The following is a 20,309-nucleotide window of genomic DNA, read 5'->3' as shown; positions in this document are numbered from 1 at the left end:
ATGCTGCTCAGGGCTACCCGGGGAGGCCTCAATTTGAACAGAGGCCCATGTTCAATCAAGGGCAACAAAGCTCTAACTCGGGTTGGAGAACTCAGCAGAATTCAGGATGGAGGAACCAAGCTCCTGGCCAAGGGTCAGGATCAAACCAATGCAATCAGTTCAACCGACCTCCTCAGCAATTTGGGTATCAGAACCAGCAGCAGTTCTACCCACCTCAACAGCAGTTCCCCTTTCCTCAGCAGCAGACTTACCCTCAGCAGTATCAGAAGTTCCCTATGCAACAAGGGAATTTTCAGCAGCAGCAGCAATACCAGCATGCCCCTCAACAGTTTCAGAAACAAGCTCAACCGCAGAATTCGACTCTTGAGGACACGATGAAATCTTTTATGGAGATGACCAAACAGAGCATGGAGTCGTAGTCTGCTACAATCAAGCGTCTTGAGACAACCGTGGGGCAGCTCTCTGGGACCTTGAACCAGATGCAACAGCAGCAACAACCGGGGAAACTCCATGGACAAGGATTGCAACCTCACCAAGCTCAAGCAGTCACTGTTTTACGCAGTGGAAAGGTGGTGAACAATAAAGTGGAAGTCCCTGTGGAAGAGCCCCCTAAGGAAACCCACATGGAGGAGCAAGTACAGAAGCCGCCGCAGCCAAGAGAGGAGGAGAAGGAGGAGGAGTCCGAAGTGAAGCTCCACAAGGCTGCCAAGCCATATAAGCCACCGGTCCCTTACCCAAGCCGATTGAAGAATGAAAAGCTGGACCAACAATTCACCGATTTCTACAACATATTGTCAAAGGTGAATGTGAACTTGCCTTTGCTGGATGTGATCAGGAATGTCCCAGCTTATTTGAAGTTCTTTAAGGAGTTGGCTTCCATGAAGAAGAGGTTAGAGGACAACGAGAAAATCTTGGTGTCCGAGGATGCAAACTCCATAATGCAACAGCCCTTACCGACCAAGTAACGAGACCCAGGTAGTTTTGTGATTAATATTACCTTGGGAAATTGTAAGGAGGCCTCAGGCATGTTAGATTTGGGGGCTGCAATCAATTTAATGCCTTACTCTATTTTCAAGCAATTAGAGTTAGGAAACTTGAAACCCACTCGTATGTGTCTGCAATTAGTCGATAGGTCGGTGAGGTATCCTCATGGGTAGTTGAGGATATCCTTGTTAGAGTGGGTGGTTTGATCGTACCTATTGATTTTGTCGTCTTGGAGATAGGAGAGGTACATGAAAATGGCAAAGAACATACTCTATTGCTAGGAAGACCATTCATGGCAACTACTAACACATTGATAGATGTTAAAAATGGCACCATTAAAATGACTGTGTTAGGAGAGTCAGTGTCTTTCTCTGTGCATCATAATCGAGCCATGCCATCATCTTCACTCACTAATGAATGTTCTTATATTGATGGCTTGGCCGAGATGTTCTTTGTGCAGGAGCAAGAATATGTTGAGGTTTTTGCAGGGTCCGCGGACATGGAGGAGTTTGCCCGTGAAGCCGAAGAAAGAGAGCGGGCCCGCAAGGCTAAGCTCCCCATTGATGAGGCCCTGGTAATTGACTATGCCACGAAGAGTAAGCTGACGTTGGAACTCAAGGAGCTCCCCAAGAACCTCAAGTATGTATACTTGGAAGGAGAGGCGGAAAAGCCCGTGATCATATCTGCCGAGCTCACACACGAGCAAGAGTTGGCGTTGATGGAGGTATTGCGGAAGAACAAGGCAGCTTTCGGATGGGGTCTTGCCGATATTAATGGCATTAGCCCCGCCACTTGCATGCACATGATGCACCTTGAGGAATGAGCGAGGCCCAAGAGAGATGGCCAAAGGAGATTGAACCCTGTCCTCATGGAGGTGGTACGCAAAGAAATCCTCAAGCTATTGGCGGAGGGGATCATCTACCCAATCGCCGATAGTGAGTGGGTCAGTCTGGTGCATGTGGTGACAAAGAAATGAGGGATCACAGCCATCCTAAATGACGATCAAGAGTTGGTGCCAACCCGCCCCGTGACGGGGTGGCGCATGTGCATCGACTACAGGAAATTGAATGCTGCTACCAAAAAGGACCATTTTCCCCTCCCTTTTATTGACCAAATGCTCGATCATTTAGCTGGTCATAACTTCTATTGTTTTCTTGATGGTCTTTCAGGGTACTACCAAATAGTCATTGCACCAGAGGACCAAGACAAGATAGCATTCACCACTCCTTTCGGCACCTTTGCGTGGAAGAGGATGCCGTTCGGATTGTGCAATGCACCGGGGACTTTCCAACGGTGCATGATGTCGATCTTCGCAGAAATGATAGGTGATTTTGTTAAAATTTTTATGGATGATTTTTCCGTGTTTGGTTGCTTTTTTAGTGATTGCTTGTCGAAAATTGATGTGGTGTTGCAAAGGTGCATAAGTAGTGGGTTGACCTTAAGTTGGGAGAAGAGTCACTTCATGGTGACTAGTGGCATTGTTGTTGGCCACGTCGTGTCTAAAAATGGTATAGAGGTCGATAAAGCCAAGGTGGAGGTCATCCAAAAGTTGCCTCCACCTATTGATGTGAAAGGGATTAGAAGTTTCCTAGGTCATGCCGGGTTTTTCCGGCATTTCATTAAGGACTTTTCTTAGATTAGCCCACCTTTATGCCGTTTACTTGCCCAAGATGTGCCTTTTGAATTCAATGATTCTTGCATGCATGCTTTCGAGTTGTTAAAGTTTAAGTTGAGCACGGCTCCAATTGTGGTTGCACCCGATTGGGCAATGCCTTTTGAAATTATGTGTGATGCATCAAACTCCGCTGTGGGAGCGGTTCTTGGTCAACGTGTTGATAAGATGTTGCGTGTGATTTACTATGCTAGCTTGACCTTGAATAGTGCACAAGTCAATTACACCACAACTGAAAAAGAGTTGCTTGCTTTGGTTTTTGCTTTAGACAAGTTTCGTGCTTATATTATTGGTTCTAAAGTAATCGTCCATAGTGATCATGCGACACTAAGATATTTGTTGACTAAGTCCCAAGCCAAGCCACGTCTTATCCGTTGGATTTTGTTGTTGCAAGAATTTGATGTTGAGATTAAGGATAGGAAGGGGAGTGAAAACTCTGTGGCCGATCACTTGTCTAGACTTGAACAAAATGAGGTTGAGTCAAACGATGTTGCTATTCATGAGTCTTTCCCATTTGAGCATGCATACGCATTGACTTTTGTCCCGTGGTTTGCAGATATTGTCAATTATCTTGCTTGCGGAGAACTCCGATCTAACCTCACTTCCCAAGAGAGGAAGCATTTTCTGTCTCTTTGCAGGCAATACTATTGGGAGGATCCCTACTTGTTCAAGTTGGGAAAGGACGAAGTGATACGAAGGTGCGTACCCAACGAAGAGCAACAACGCGTCTTACAGTGGTGTCATGACGCTCATTGTGGAGGCCATTTCGGCGGACAAAAGACGGCCCACAAAGTGCTCCAATCTGGTTTGTATTGGCCAACTCTCTTTAAGGATGCTCATTCATTTTATCTAGCTTGCGATCGTTGTCAACGAGTGGGAAATATTGGCCGTAGGAATGAGATGCCCCTAACTAACATTTTAGTTGTGGAAATTTCCGATGTATGGGGCATCGATTTCATGGGGCTTTGAGTACATTTTATTGGCGGTTGATTATGTGTCCAAGTGGGTTGAGGCAATCCCCACGAGGACTTGTGATGCTAATGTTGTCCTCAAGTTTGTGCAGGAGAACATTTTGTGCCGTTTTGGGTTCCCCCGTGCTATCATTAGTGATGGGGGAAAACAATTCTGCAACAAATTGTTTGAGAAGCTCATGCGAAAAAATGGCATCACCCATAAGGTTGCAACTCCTTATCATCCGCAGACCTCGGGGCAAGCCGAAACCAGCAACTGGCAAATCAAGGGCATACTTGAAAAGACCGTGCAACCATCACGCAAGGATTGGTCCATCAAGCTCTCGGATGCCTTATGGGCATATCGGACCGCTTTCAAAGGAGTTCTTGGGATGAGTCCCTACCGTCTTGTGTATGGCAAAGCTTGCCATTTACCGGTCGAGATCGAGCATCGCGCTTATTGGGCTATCAAGGCTGCAAATTTGGACTTTCGGTCCGCAGGGAAACACCGAGCCTTACAGATGGAAGAGCTGGATGAGTTGCGTAATGAAGCATATGAGAACGCGCGCATCTACAAGGATAAAGTGAAGAAAATGCATGATCGTCGCGTTGTGCAAAAGGACTTCCACCCGGGCATGAAAGTACTGTTGTTCAACTCACGGTTGAAACTCTTTCCGGGAAAACTCAAGTCCCGTTGGATTGGCCCCTTCATCATCAAAGAAGTACTCAACCATGGAGTCGTGGTGTTGACTAAGGAAGGCACCGATGAGCAGTTTACATTCAATGGGCATCGGATGAAGCCCTACTTGGAGTACGAAGTTTTTGCGGTAGTGGTGGAGTCTCAAGTGCTCCACGATCCGGTGTTTTAACAAGCTTTATACCGTCGAGCTCTCGACCTCAACTAGAGCGCTTCGTGGGAGGCAACCCACGTTTCTTTCCTTTCTTTTTCCCTTTCGTTTTGTGTGGAGTGTGTTCTTGAGGTGTTTTCTCACGCTTTTGCTGGTTTTTAATTGGGTTTTCACTAGTGTTTTATTGTGGTGGTGCAGGAAGTAGGCTTACCGGGCTCCCACCGAGCTGAAAGGAGGCGAGAATGAGCTGCTGGGCGCAAAACCAACCAAAAACCCGAAGGGGGGGGGATGGCGGCGCCGTCCCACGGCGGCCGCCATCCACGGCGCCGCCGTGCCACGGCGGGCGCCGTCACACTCACACCAACCCAGCCACAAAACCCCGAAGGGGGTGCACGGCGGTGCCGTCCCACGGCGGGTGCCGTCACCCCCAATTTCGCCAAAAACCCGAAGGGGGTGCACAGCGGCGCCGTGCCACGGCGGCCGCCGTCACCCCCAGCCCGTTCCTCCCAGCCCGCCCAGCCCAGCCCAGCCCGCTACCTCACTATAAAAACTAAACCCTACCTTTCCCCCCCACCATCAGCTACCCGCCCCCCCTTTCTCCCACCTCCTACCTCTCTCTCTCCCTTCCTTCACCAAAACACATCACCACCACACGCCGCCCACACTCACCACCACCACATCCCACCACCACCAACCGCCTACACTCACCACCACCACCAACCTCCATCCCACCACCACCAACCGCCCATCCCACCGCCAACACTATCCACCACCACTTCCCTCACTCTCCATCACAACCACCGCTGCCACGCTGCCGCCGCCGCCACCACACAGCCGCCACCGCCGCCGCAGCACCTCCCAGCACCACCGTCTCCTACCATCCACGGCCGCCGTCGTCTGCACCACCACCGCCGTCTGCACGGCCGCCGCCGCCGTAAGCACAGCTGCCTCCGTACACCTCCTGCTATGGCCAATCTTAACACCTACAAGCGTCGACGACGTCTTCTAGTCACCGACGAAGAGGACGAGGCCCCACCTAGCCCTCGGGCCTCCTCTAGCTGCCCCCCCATCCTCCCACTCCACCGAAGGATATCCGCCACATCTACAACGCGCCTTTCGCTATCTATGAAGATTGGGAGGACACTCGGTGGAAGGCCCTAAAAGGAAAGCAAGTCACTCAACCCCGTTGCTTAGATTGGCCATTACTGAAAAAGATACACCTGGACAAAGCCATTGAGAAGCATCTACAGAATTTGGGCCTCTTCAAGTATACACAAACCACGCCACCGGGCTTGCTTCCGTTGCATTTGGAGTTCTTATGCACCCTCAACTTCATCGTCGACAAGTCCGAGCTCCACTGCCGCATGCTTAATAGGCCGTGCGTGGTCGATTACCGGGTGATGCACGAAGTCTTTGGCTTTCACCCGAAGCCATTAAAGGGTATGCCGGATACTTGGGTGGTTGCCAAGGCTTGGAAAGAGTTAACGGGTTTGCCCACTTGGACCGGCCAGGGTGCCCCGAGTAACCAGCTCCGGGACATCGACATGGGCATTCTACACAAGTTCCTATCTTTCTGTATTGTGGGCAAGGAACAGGCGAACAAAGTGATTGCGTCGGAGCTGTATATGTTATGGTGTGCCAAGCGTAAGAAGAAGATTGATGCCACCACCCTCATTTGGAACCAGCTTCACGCCATGGCCCGGCACGGAGGTTTCAAGCCCTCCTTGAGTCCCATTTCGACCGCCCTCGCCCTCCACTTCCGTCTCTTCACGCTGACCGAGGTTAGGATAATGGCATCCCTTAAGGAGCTCAATAAGGTTTATTGCGTTAAACCCTGCAGGTTGATTAAGTTCAGGCGCAATAATGAGGTTTGAGTGGTACTGCTTAAGGATTACAAAGAGATTAATTAATTTAAGCTGTCAAAGCTCTAATTAATTAATGGATGTCGGATATTTTAAATACAGAGATTTAATAAGTCTAAATACAAGCCCCGACTCATCACCGGCAATAAAAGGGTAAGTCAGTATTGATTCTCTAGTGGAATGAATTATTACTTATGAATTAATTATGATCTGGGCTGATCATAGAAATTAATTCATTAGAGGCCCATCTTTATTCCTTGTATCTGATCCCTGGACTGGTCCAAAGTCTCCTGAGCCCAGGAAACAATATGGGACGCCCAACAGCAGTATAAAGGCCCTAGGTCTGTGTTTTGTCTATAAATACAACTATCTGCTCTTAGAATAATACACACAAAATTAGGGTTTTGAGAAAGCAGAGTGGGGTGACAATACAAAGTAGGCGGCTACTGTCTCTGGGAGTTCTCATAGTTTGTTGTCCATTCAACGTTGGGAACTGAGCGGGATACAGTTCAGAAGATCTGAGCCGGAGTCAATTTTTTGCAGGAAATCAAGTTCTGGCAGTTTCCGAAGAACGGCTATAACTTCCTCTACAGAACTCGGATTTGGACGAAACAAGCGTCCACGGAAAGCTCTTTTGAAAAGGAAGAAGTCGTATTTCTAGGAAAAATACGATTGGAGGACGTTTGAGGCTTCAAACGAAGGATTTAAGTTGGCTGACTTGTTCAGAGACGATTGATGAATTCTTAAGAATTTTTTCAGGTATTTCTAACTCCAAGGTGCAGCACTAAAATTTATAGGAGCATGCTAGGTTTAATCGATGTATGGTGAATTAAGATAATCCAAGAGACGATCTTCGGGCAAATCGAGTATTAATTAAGTTTAATATTCCTTCAGGTGGAGGGTTGGAGACGAGAGAAAAGAGGATGCGTGCTGGCGCGGCGAATCGAGGTGGGGGTCATAGGCGGATCGCATCGGTGGGTAGAGGGATGGAGTGTTGGAATAAATGGCTTTACTAGTCCATAATTACTTTGTAATTAATGGAATTAAATGGTATATTTGGAATCTACATTTTGAGTAGATTAATTTGGTATATTTACTTGTTCAAATCTATTAAGAATTGAATGAGTAATTAATGCCCAAAGATAGCCATTGAAGATGGAAATGTGGAGTGTCATCCCACATTGGAAAAATAAAGAAGTTGAAAGCTATTTATAAAGTGCTCTCCACCATAAAGGAACAATCAAGTGTGCTCCTCTATGGTGGACCTTATGGTGCACCCAAGTGGGTTTTGACTTAGCCTTTTAAGGCTAAAGCTCAATTCCTACGAGGAAGGTGCGAAGCACCTTCCGAGTCCGAGTCCGAGGCCGAGGCCGAGCACGTGCACGTCGCACTTGTCGCAATGGGCGCTTTGTAGGCGCACTTTGCACTTAGCTCGTTGAGGAGCCTTTAGTTTTGACAACTGAAACGGTGGCTCGTGTGACGTGGCAGTGACGTGGACCATGTGGCTCGGTGACGTGGCACCGCGTGGCGGATAAGGAATCTGGGTGGATGGGGTTGCTGACGTGGCAGCGGATGGATCAGGAGGTGGGGTGGTTGGCTCGCACCCCTTGACCGAACCAGTGTGATGGTTCGGACCACTGCATGGTTCGAACAGACACCCCTCTGCAGACACCTCTTCATCGCACCCCTCCTATTCCTATAAATACAGCCCTGCAGAATGAGATTAAACACACCAACAATTAATTCAGATAATTAATTCGTTCATTCTGTCTTCTAGTTCATACTCAAGTCCCGAGTATTCTGTAGTTCGCCGGAAGTTCGAGTTCCTAGTACAAGGTCTCGTACTCATTCAAACCTTTGTATCTTGGGGACATTTGCCATCGAACCGTGTGTACTGTGCGGGGCAATTTTGTCTTACGGAGAAATAGTCCAACTCTTGCCTCGGTTCCTACATTCATATCGTTACTCTGTCCGCATTTCTACACTCCTCAATAACAATCGTAAGACAAAATTCGTGTAGAAGATGACGACACCACCGAACAACAATGTTCCACCACCCAACAACAATGCTCCACCAGTTCCGACCAACGTACCACATGCTCCAGCACCTGCTGCTGCCGAAAAGCCGAAAAAATTCGCAGGTTCTGAATTTAAACGTTGGCAGTCTAAGATGCTGTTTTATCTTACTACCTTGAATATGGCTCGTTTTGTGAATGAATCTCCTCCAACTGTGGGGAAAGACGAGACTGATTCGCAACTGCGGATAGCATATGATGCATGGCATCATAGCGACTTTCTGTGTCGCAACTATATTCTGAATGGGCTAGACAACACTCTCTATAATGTCTACTCTAGCGCCAAGACGTCCAAGGAACTATGGGACTCCTTGGAGACAAAGTACAAGGCAGAAGATGCCGGCTTGAAGAAGTTCATAGTCGGTCGTTTTCTAGACTTCAAAATGGTTGATAGCAAAACCGTTGTGGAGCAAGTGCAAGAATTACAACTGATCCTGCACGACATTCTTGCCGAAGGTATGGAATTGTCTGAATCTTTTCAGGTGGCCGCGGTGATAGAGAAATTACCACCACATTGGAAGGACTTCAAGAACTATCTCAAGCACAAACGCAAGGAGATGGGACTTGAAGACTTGATCGTTCGCTTGAGAATCGAAGAGGACAATAGAATCTCCGAAAATAAGACGAACAAAACTTCCATGGAGGCAAAAGCAAATCTAGCCGAGTCTAGCAACAAGAAGAAACGCAAGTTCAAAGGCAAACATCCAGACTCAAAAGGTCAGAAGAGGATCAAAGGAGATTGCTTCAACTGCGGCAAACCCGGTCACATGGCAAAAGATTGTCGCAAACCGAAGAAAGACAAGCACAATGGTCACCATCAAGCCCACGTGACGGAGACAAAGTCTGTGCCCCTCGACTTAGGCGAACTTGACTTGTGTGCCGTCGTAGACGAGGTCAATATGGTCGGCAGTCCAAAAGGATGGTGGATCGACACCGGTGCTACCCGGCATATCTGCGCCGACAAGACAATGTTCTCCTTGTATGAAGCTCTCACCGGCGATAGAAAACTGTATATGGGCAATTCTACCGCATCATCTATCATCGGAATTGGAACCATTGTGCTCAAGATGACGTCGGAACTCAAGATAACCCTACAGAAGGTGTTGCATGTTCCCGACATTCGCAAGAACTTGATCTCAGGATCCGCTTTGTGCAACGCCGGATTTAGACTAGTATTTGAAGCAGGCAAAGTTGTAATGACCAAGAATGGTCACTATATAGGAAAAGGCTGAAGGAATATTAAACTGAATTAACGTTCCGCTTTGCCCGATGATCGTTTCTTGGATCATTATTAATTTATCAAACAACGATTAATCCTAACATGCTCCTATGAATTTAACAGCTGCACGTTGGAGTTCAGAAATACCTGAAGAATTCCTAAGAATTCGTCAATCTGTCGCTGAACAGGTCAGTCAACTTCAACGCTCCGTTTGATCCCTCAAACGACCTCCAATAGTATTTTGCCCAGAAATACGACTTCTTCGTCTTCGAGAGAGCTTTCCGTGGCCGCCTGATTCGTCTGAATCGGAGTTCTGTGGAGGAAGTTATGGCCGTTTTACGGAGACTGCCAGAACTTGATTTCCTGCGAAAATCTGACTCCAGCTCTGATCTTCTCGACTGTATCCCGCTCAGCTTTCACCGTTGGATGGACAACGATCTATGAAAGTCCCAAGAGAGAAATAAGCCCCACACGTTTTTCTTCCCTGCGCCCCACAGCTCTCAAAACCCTAATATTTTATCAGTGTGTTTTCCTGAGAGCTGACAGCTGTATTTATAATAAAAATAAATACGTAGGAGGAGCAGAAGAGGTGTAGTAGGCGTGTTCTCTCCTTTCCTGGGCTAGGAGACTTTGGGCCAGTCCAGGGACCAGATACAAGGAATAAAGATGGGCCTCAAATAAATTAATTTATCTATGGTCAGCCCAGACCATAATTAATTTATAAATATCAGTTCATTCCACTAGAGAACCGATACTGACTTACCCCTTTATTGCCGGTGATGAGTCGTGGGCTTGTATTTAGACTTATTAAATCTCCGTATTTAAAATATCCGACATCCATTAATTAATTAGAGCTCTGACAGCTTAAATTAATTAATCTCTTTATAAATCCTTAAGCAGTACCACTCAAACTTTATTATTACGCCTGAACTTAATCAACCTGCAGGGTTTAGCGTAATAAACCTTATTGAGCTCCTTAAGGGGATGTCATTATCCTATACCGGATACGGGTACTAATACAGATAATCAAATATCATATATTAACCGCTATCACCCAAGATACAGAGTACTCGAGTTAGCATTTAACTCTCGCCCATAGTAAGTCAAAGTGATATACGAATTAACATATATATCTGAATACTTATTAGTATTAAGATTTATGAGTCACCGAGATCTTGATTCTTCACTTAAGTCAGATAGAAGAATACATCTCAACTGTTGGTCCTATCAATACGTAATGACGTACCAGTATAGACAAGTAGCCAAGACAAACTACTTCCATCTATACTGCAGCCTAAACCAATAACTTGTCCTAGAGTTATTTCGGCTGTGATCATATTATATCTCTTAAGGTTATTCCAATTATATGGTCTTCTGTGATCTACAACACACCATATAATCTACTTATATAGAGATAAAGAACATACATATGCAATCATGAACACAATCAGATAGGAGATTAGATAGTGAACTTAGGAAACATTGTATACAAGCATAAAACGTTCTTGCTTTCAGTATACAAATCCAACAAAGGCTACCTAGATAATGGCCTTTTCAAGCTTAATGCTATCCCTGTAATTGTACGTGATAATGCAATAAAGGAAAAAGTTACTTACTTGGTTGAGTCTCCTAATTTATGGCATGATAGATTAGGACATGCAAATCTAAACACACTACGTCGTTTAGTAAATTTAGACTTATTGCCAAAGATGTCTTTCAATCAACACCAAAAATGTGAAATTTGTGTTGAAGCAAAAATGGCAAAATCTCCTTTTCATTCAGTGGAAAGATCAACGAAACCTCTTGAATTGATTCACACCGATCTATGTGATTTAAAACTTGTGCAAACAAGAGGTGGAAAGAATTACTTTATAACGTTTATAGATGATTGCACAAGATTTTGCTATGTGTATCTTTTGAGAAGCAAAGACGAAGCATTCGAAGCTTTCAAAACATACAAAAATGAAGTTGAGAATCAACTTAACACCAAGATCAAAATGATTCGAAGTGATCGAGGTGGCGAGTACGTTGCACCTTTTGAGGAATTTTGTCGTGAAAATGGCATTATTCATCAAACGACTGCACCTTATTCTCCACAATCAAATGGTGTTGCAGAACGAAAGAATAGAACATTGAAAGAAATGATGAATGCTATGTTGATAAGCTCAGGCCTATCACATAACATGTGGGGGGAAGCTATTCTTTCGGCTAATAAAATTTTGAATAAATTACCCCAAAAGAAACAAGAAAAAACTCCATATGAATTATGGAAAGGAAGGAAGCCGTCCTATAAATATACAAAAGTGTGGGGGTGCTTAGCAAAAGTTGAAGTACCTAAACCCAAACAAATAAAAATAGGACCAAAAACTGTTGATTGCATCTTCATTGGATATGCAAACAATAGTAGTGCGTACCGATTCTTGGTACACAAATCAGAAGTACCCGATATGAATGAGGGAATGATTATAGAATCAAGAAATGTCATATTCTTTGAAAAAATATTCCCCAAGAAAGAGAAGAATGATATAAGTTCGAAAAAGAGAACTTATGATGAAATTTCGCTTAAAGACAACGGACCAACACGTGAACTAACACCGCAACCAAGACGCGGAAAGCGAACAAAAACTGCGAAAACCTTTGGTCCGGATTTCGTAGTTTATACTTTAGAAGACGAACCAAAGACAATCAAGGAAGCATTGTCTGGTCCTGATGCCGATCTATGGCGTGAAGCTATCAATAGTGAAATCGAGTCAATCTTATCCAATCACACTTGGCTTATTGTTGATCTTCCTCCGGGAAATAAACCTTTGGGTTGCAAGTGGATTCTTAAGAAGAAATATAAAGCCGATGGATCTATTGATAAGTATAAAGCACGTTTGGTAGTTAAAGGCTACAAACAAAAGGAAGGGTATGATTACTTTGATACATACTCTCCAGTCACTAGAATTACATCCATTAGAATGCTACTTGCTATAGCAGCATTATATAATCTTGAGATTCACCAAATGGATGTAAAAACAGCATTTCTAAATGGAGATTTAGAAGATGAGATATATATGGAACAACCCGAAGGGTTCGTGATTCCTGGCCAAGAAAAGAAAGTTTGTAAACTTGTAAAGTCTTTGTATGGACTCAAACAAGCTCCCAAACAATGGCATGAGAAATTTGACCAAGCAATGATGGCAAACGGATTCAAAATCAATGAATGTGATAAATGTGTATACATTAAAGGAACATCCGACAATTTTGTCATTGTTTGTCTCTACGTTGATGATATGCTAATTATGGGCAGCAACAATAAAATAATCATAGAAACCAAGGAGATGTTAAAGAGAAACTTTGACATGAAAGATATGGGATTAGCTGACGTGATTCTAGGAATTAAAATCCTTAGAACACCCGAGGGAATAGTCTTATCACAATCTCACTATGTTGAGAATGTACTTAAGAAATTCAAAGCTTTTGATCTGCCTCCGGCTAAAACGCCCGTTGCCCTAAGTATACACTTAGCCAAGAATCGAGGAGAACCCGTATCACAATCAGAATATGCTAGAGTTATTGGAAGCCTAATGTACTTGTCAAATTGTACAAGACCAGATATAGCATATTCGATTAGTAAATTAAGTCGGTTTACAAGTAATCCCGGGAAGGATCATTGGACCGCATTGACAAGAGTGTTGAGATACTTAAAGCACACAATCTCTCATAGTATACACTATTCGAGATATCCCGCAGTTTTGGAAGGATATTGTGATGCCAATTGGATATCCGACACTAAAGACTCTAAATCCACAAGTGGGTTCGTTTTTACCATTGGTGGAGGAGCAATATCATGGAAATCTTCTAAGGAAACATGTATAGCCCGATCTACTATGGAATCGGAATTTATTGCTTTAGACAAAGCCGGTGAAGAAGCCGAATGGTTAAGAAACTTCTTAGAAGATATTCCCTGTTGGGAAAAACCTTTGCCTCCGGTTATGATACATTGTGACAGCATGGCTGCTATAGGGAGGGCAAAGAATAGTTTGTATAACGGTAAGTCACGACATATTCGTCGAAGACATAATACCGTTAGACAATTGATCACTACAGGAATAATGTGCATTGACTATGTAAAGTCAAAGGACAATATTGCGGATCCGTTTACTAAAGGTATTAACCGTGATCAATTATATAACGCAGTAAGGGGAATGGGATTAAAATCCACACACTAAAGAACTTTCATAGTGGTAACTCAACCATGATGAATGGAGATCCCAAGAACATGGTTCAATGAGACAACTAAATTATGGAAGTTCAAGTTGAGCACTTGAAACTTTCAAAATCCATTCTCATAGCTGCTCAAGTGCAACGCCTGCAGCTTGTGGTAAAGGGTAAGCCGTCAAAAGCTTTTAATGATTCCTATAGCCTTATTAGGTGGAGTATGGCAGGATACTCTTTATAGGAGATCACCTATACAAGTGAAGAAGTGGGGCCGCTTCAAATTATCAATAACACTTGTGAATCCAAGAAATGGTCCAAGGCCGAAATGGACACAACGTGAGAACGAAAGATATTAGATCTATTATTGTGTGTATGTTGTTGACTAGATTTACACAAAAGTTGACCGGTTCAAGACATCATGTTCACCGAGCAACGAGTAAATCCGATGGCATTGCACTAAGGAAGGTTCAAAGCTAACAACTACCTATCCTAATGCAATAATGGATCGTCGGGACTTAGTTTTTTGCATTTGCATTAATCATCATTCATGTGGGGGATTGTTGGAATAAATGGCTTTACTAGTCCATAATTACTTTGTAATTAATGGAATTAAATGGTATATTTGGAATCTACATTTTGAGTAGATTAATTTGGTATATTTACTTGTTCAAATCTATTAAGAATTGAATGAGTAATTAATGCCCAAAGATAGCCATTGAAGATGGAAATGTGGAGTGTCATCCCACATTGGAAAAATAAAGAAGTTGAAAGCTATTTATAAAGTGCTCTCCACCATAAAGGAACAATCAAGTGTGCTCCTCTATGGTGGACCTTATGGTGCACCCAAGTGGGTTTTGACTTAGCCTTTTAAGGCTAAAGCTCAATTCCTACGAGGAAGGTGCGAAGCACCTTCCGAGTCCGAGGCCGAGGCCGAGCACGTGCACGTGCACGTCGCACTTGTCGCAATGGGCGCTTTGTAGGCGCACTTTGCACTTAGCTCGTTCGCGACGTCGTCGCGAGGAGCTTTGAGGAGCCTTTAGTTTTGACAACTGAAACGGTGGCTCGGTGACGTGGCACCGCGTAGCGGATAAGGAATCTGGGTGGATGGGGTTGCTGACGTGGCAGCGGATGGATCAGGAGGTGGGGTGGTTGGCTCGCACCCCTTGACCGAACCAGTGTGATGGTTCGGACCACTGCATGGTTCGAACAGACACCCCTCTGCAGACACCTCTTCATCGCACCCCTCCTACTCCTATAAATACAGCCCTGCAGAATGAGATTAAACACACCAACAATTAATTCAGATAATTAATTCGTTCATTCTGTCTTCTAGTTCATACTCAAGTCCCGAGTATTCTGTAGTTCGCCGGAAGTTCGAGTTCCTAGTACAAGGTCTCGTACTCATTCAAACCGTTGTATCTTGGGGACATTTGCCATCGAACCGTGTGTACTGTGCGGGGCAATTTTGTCTTACGGAGAAAGAGTCCAACTCTTGCCTCGGTTCCTACATTCATATCGATACTCTGTCCGCATTTCTACACTCCTCAATAACAATCGTAAGACAAAATTCGTGTAGAAGATGACGACACCACCGAACAATAATGTTCCACCACCCAACAACAATGCTCCACCAGTTCCGACCAACGTACCACATGCTCCAGCACCTGCTGCTGCCGAAAAGCCGGAAAAATTCGCAGGTTCTGAATTTAAACGTTGGCAGTCTAAGATGCTGTTTTATCTTACTACCTTGAATATGGCTCGTTTTGTGAATGAATCTCCTCCAACTGTGGGGGAAGACGAGACTGATTCGCAACTGCGGATAGCATATGATGCATGGCATCATAGCGACTTTCTGTGTCGCAACTATATTCTGAATGGGCTAGACAACACTCTCTATAATGTCTACTCTAGCGCCAAGACGTCCAAGGAACTATGGGACTCCTTGGAGACAAAGTACAAGGCAGAGGTGGAGACGGGAGAGAAGAGGTGGAGCCATGGAGGGATGGAGACGACGGGCACGGTGGGGCAGATTCGCCGCGGTGGGTGGAGGGATTGGAGACGGGAGAGAAGAGGTTTTTTAGATTTAGATGGCTTGTTAGAATGGAGATGGAGGTGGTGTAGAATCTTAAATGTACAATTTAAAATTATTTTTAAAATATATTATTACATGTGGAATTATATTGCCACGTCAGCAATACAGAATTGAGCTAGAGGCTCTAGAATTGCAGGGATTTTGAATGCTGAACTCTTAGATATGCCACGTAGGACCTCGGATTAAGGGGATGCCTTCAATCCTTAATCGTATTATATATTGATTTCAAGATAGTGTTAGTGTTAGTGTTAGTGTTAGTGTTATTTAATGCAAGTGTTAGTGTCATGGAGCACACAAGAATGCATCATTCTGTTTATCCCACAATTCGTCAGTTTAGAATTCCAAAAACCAGGAAAAATCAGTTTCTGTTGTGAACGGCATTTGAGAACAAAGGTAATAATTTAATTTACTGCAATATGTTTTTTTTGTGAGAGATTTATATAGAAAAAGTTACTGAGAGATTTCAGAAGTAGCTTCCATTGTGTGTTAATTTCATTGTACTATTATATCATTCTCATGGGAGAGTGTCATTTAATCTTTCTAGAATATATAAACCAAACTTCTTTTAAACTTGGTTCATCAAAACTTAATTAATTGGTAGCAAAGCAATATTTAGCTTGTCTCGGAAAGTAAAAATCTGCATCCAGTCAAATGCATTTTGAAACATGTGTAAATAAATTGAAGAAAAATCTCTCTTACATGGAAATTAATTCGGCACACATTTTTGTGTTCTCCGACTCTCTAATCTACAAAAAAAAAATCTACAGTCCAAGTCAAGGCCCTCGCCTTCTCCCGAGACAGAAAACGAAATGATGAATATGCAGACAACAGTGCTAGTATTAGTAATTGCAACAGTAACACAACCAAAATGCAATGATAAATAAAGTTAGGCATAAAATTAATGTTTCATGAGTATATATTGTATATCTATTAAACTCTGTTGCAGATTACTGTATGTTAGCAAAATTATATATATATATATATATATATATATAGGGTAGTGCTATTCAATGGACTTCCCTTAGTCTATAATATAAGACTAAATCATAACCGTACATCATAGATGATAGACTGCTGGATTTCCATCTTTGATGGGTTATATAATTCATATAATAACATTAAATATTAAGCATCGTTGGCCATATAAGGGTATTATTGACATATTGGTTTGACCTTCCAAATCTTGTACCGAATCCCTTCCTATTCTCAAGCATAATTTATTTGGAAATTTAAGATTTATAATCATTACGTCTTGGTTTACGGAAGGGAGTGACACAATTTCATTTCAATAGTAAATGAATCTCTCCTAATATTGACCGAATAATTTCGTGTTTATCAATTAAAATTTTAATTTTGATATATTGTGTCTAATCAAAAGCCCTCATATCTACTAAAAAAAAAAAACTTTCATTCTATCCAAAAAAACCGAGAACGCCTAAGGAGAAGAAGGGTTTTCGTTCATCCACCCAAAGACGAGTGTTGTACTCGGATTCCGGTAACAAGGCGACGGCAATGGCACGAACTAAGGATAATACACCGACTGCAACACTCAACACTCAATGTACTTTACTTTGTTTAGAAAGGGCAATAGTTGAAGGTATTAATTTAAGTTAATGTGCTGTTGTGATTATATGAGTAAATGATTTTTTTGAGTGTATTTATAAACTTTATGGTTGTATGAATAATGTATTTATATGTATGAATTATTTCGCATGAATTAGTGCATGTTTTGTCGGATGTTGACGGTGGATCACATTTGGCCATATATGTACTTCCTGTCATTTCTATTATTTATATAGGTGTATCTGTATGAATTTTTTTAGAGTTATATAACGGATGTAGGTTAAATATCATGAATATTGTTATGTACCGGAATGAATTTTAAATAGATTATTATTGTATTTATTTCATAACATATATGGGTGCATAAAAAAATTTAGTATTAAACTATGCTTTATATCTTATTAGTGTATATATCTTTTTTATATCTTAATATTTTTGAGATAAAATATTTTATCAAATTTCTATTTTTATTTGTTGGTTTGTTAATTTGATCGTGTCGTACACAGGAGCTGCTAGAAAGAGGAAGCATACTGACACTGCACCAAGTAATGTAGGCGTCGTTATTAGAGAAAATATTCAGATTGAGGAAGTCGTTGTTCCCAACTCTTCGATTGTTGTGACGAAGAAAACATGTCACGAGAAGAAAAAGGAGGTGTTGGCTAACTACAAACACGAAGTAATCAAGCTCGGGAAGGATTACACCTCCCTGTTTATCCGGACCACACCATGTGCTCTCGTGAAAGGAATTGCAGAGATGAAAGACTACAACACCATTCAGTTGGAAAGCTAGGATTTGAACATGTATACATAAAATATTCACACAGAAATAAAAACATGAAATGCATACGAAATAAACCAATAGTTTCAAAAAAATATTCATATATGTATATTTATATATTCGTACAGAGAAGCTGTAAAATTCATGGACTTTAAGAATATGGAAAAGATATACAATAAACATTCATGCAGACCGAATATATGATTCATTAATTGTTATAATATGAAAGAAAGCATAGAGAACTTAATGTAGATGGAAATATATTCCAGACAGATGTAATTATGAAAAAAAAAAAACTTCGAGTCCTCAAAAACATTCATACAGTTGTACTTCAAATTTTCACACAAAAATAAATACAGAAAATGCATACGGAAAAAACTAAGAGTATAATAAAATATTCATATATGTATAGTTGATACATTCGTACATAATTGATGTAAAATTCATGAACTTGAAAAATATGAAAAACATATACAATAAACATTCATGTAGACCGAATATATGATTCATTGATTGTTACAATGCGAGAGAAATCATAAAGAACTTAATGTCGATGGAAATATATTCCAGTAAATATTCCAGAAAGCCGAATTTATGAGAAACAAAATAATCTAAGGGCATACCTCAAAACCATTCATACAGAAAATGCATAAGGAATAAAGCTAAGAGCATAACAAAATATTCAAATAGGCATATGAAAACATTCATATATAATCAATGAAATATTCGTCAATTGCAGATACTTAAAGGGTCATAAAGGGCTTAATGTTGCTGCAAATGTATTCAAGTTCGAATTCCAGAAGAAAAAAAAACTATGAAAAACAAAATAAATTAAATGCATAAATAGAGAATGTACAAAGCAAATGTCAGTATGTATCATCGCTACTATCCTCCTCGGCAACCTTCCCGCAATTGCGTGAATCGTGCCGAACCAAACGCCCACATTTCTTGCATCGACTCTTCGGTTTCTTTGCCTTGTTAAGCTCTCTCTCATAGGTAGACTTCAACCGCTTCCCACTACCCTTTGTTTTAACAGGATCAGGCGAATGGATTGTAATTTCAGAAGGAAGTTTGGACTGTAGAACATCTGAAACATACGTTCCTTGGCTGGTGCAGACGTTGTAGAATGAGTAGCGTTAGTGTCAGCCCATCTTTTTAGTTCAACCATGAGAGACTCAGTTAAAGTCTCATTCCCTTCAGCAATAGCAATACATCTAAAGGCCTCTGAGATTAATCAAAAAATTGCAACAGACTATTATTGAAAGAATCAAACGATTATTGATTCCAGAGGCAGGGTATGAATTTTGATATTATTAATTTTCAAAATTTATTCTATGAATGAATAAATCCATGTACATTCGTGAACTAAAAATCTCGCTGAGATGAAAATAAATAAATTAAACAAATAAAACTCTCAAGAATCGTATTTAGTACTACGGTTTGTGAAACAATAAAAAAACCATTGATATTAGTGAATGGATTTTCAGAGAAGTAGATTAGTATATATAATTATTCAACAGGTCTTACTTAAAGGTATCGCACATCGAAAAAATAAAATTAAAAAACATCTATGAGATTTCATGAATACCTGGAATTTTCATATAAACTGGCAGCGTGAAGATTATGAAGTCTCTCCAATCTTTTACTTCTGTTAGCAACGTGGGAAAATATTGATGAATGAAAAAGATATGGAATTGTATAGTGTATAATCATGATCCCTTAAATAGTGGGGAGATATTAATTAATGAAAATGTAATTACATTATTAACCTTCTTCTAATTTTCGGTTGATTCCTTTCTAATGTATGTAATCAATATTTGGCCGTCCATATTAGTGAGATGAAGGGCTGAGATTGGATCTTATTTTATAGGCTAAGGGCGGGTCTTATTTTAGCGCAACCCTATATATATATATGGGGCGGTTATTCAATAAACCACCCTTATTTTAAGAATTACGAACCAGCAAAAATGCATGAATTTTATGTATAACACGCATGAATAAACTGTATAAAGGCATGAATTGCAAAAAATAATTTTTTGCTACCTTTGGGATTCGAACTCAGG

Source organism: Salvia miltiorrhiza, unplaced genomic scaffold (assembly GCF_028751815.1).
Source record: "Salvia miltiorrhiza cultivar Shanhuang (shh) unplaced genomic scaffold, IMPLAD_Smil_shh fragScaff_scaffold_39, whole genome shotgun sequence".
Taxonomy (NCBI): Eukaryota; Viridiplantae; Streptophyta; class Magnoliopsida; order Lamiales; family Lamiaceae; genus Salvia; species Salvia miltiorrhiza.
This window is presented reverse-complemented; position numbering follows the sequence as displayed.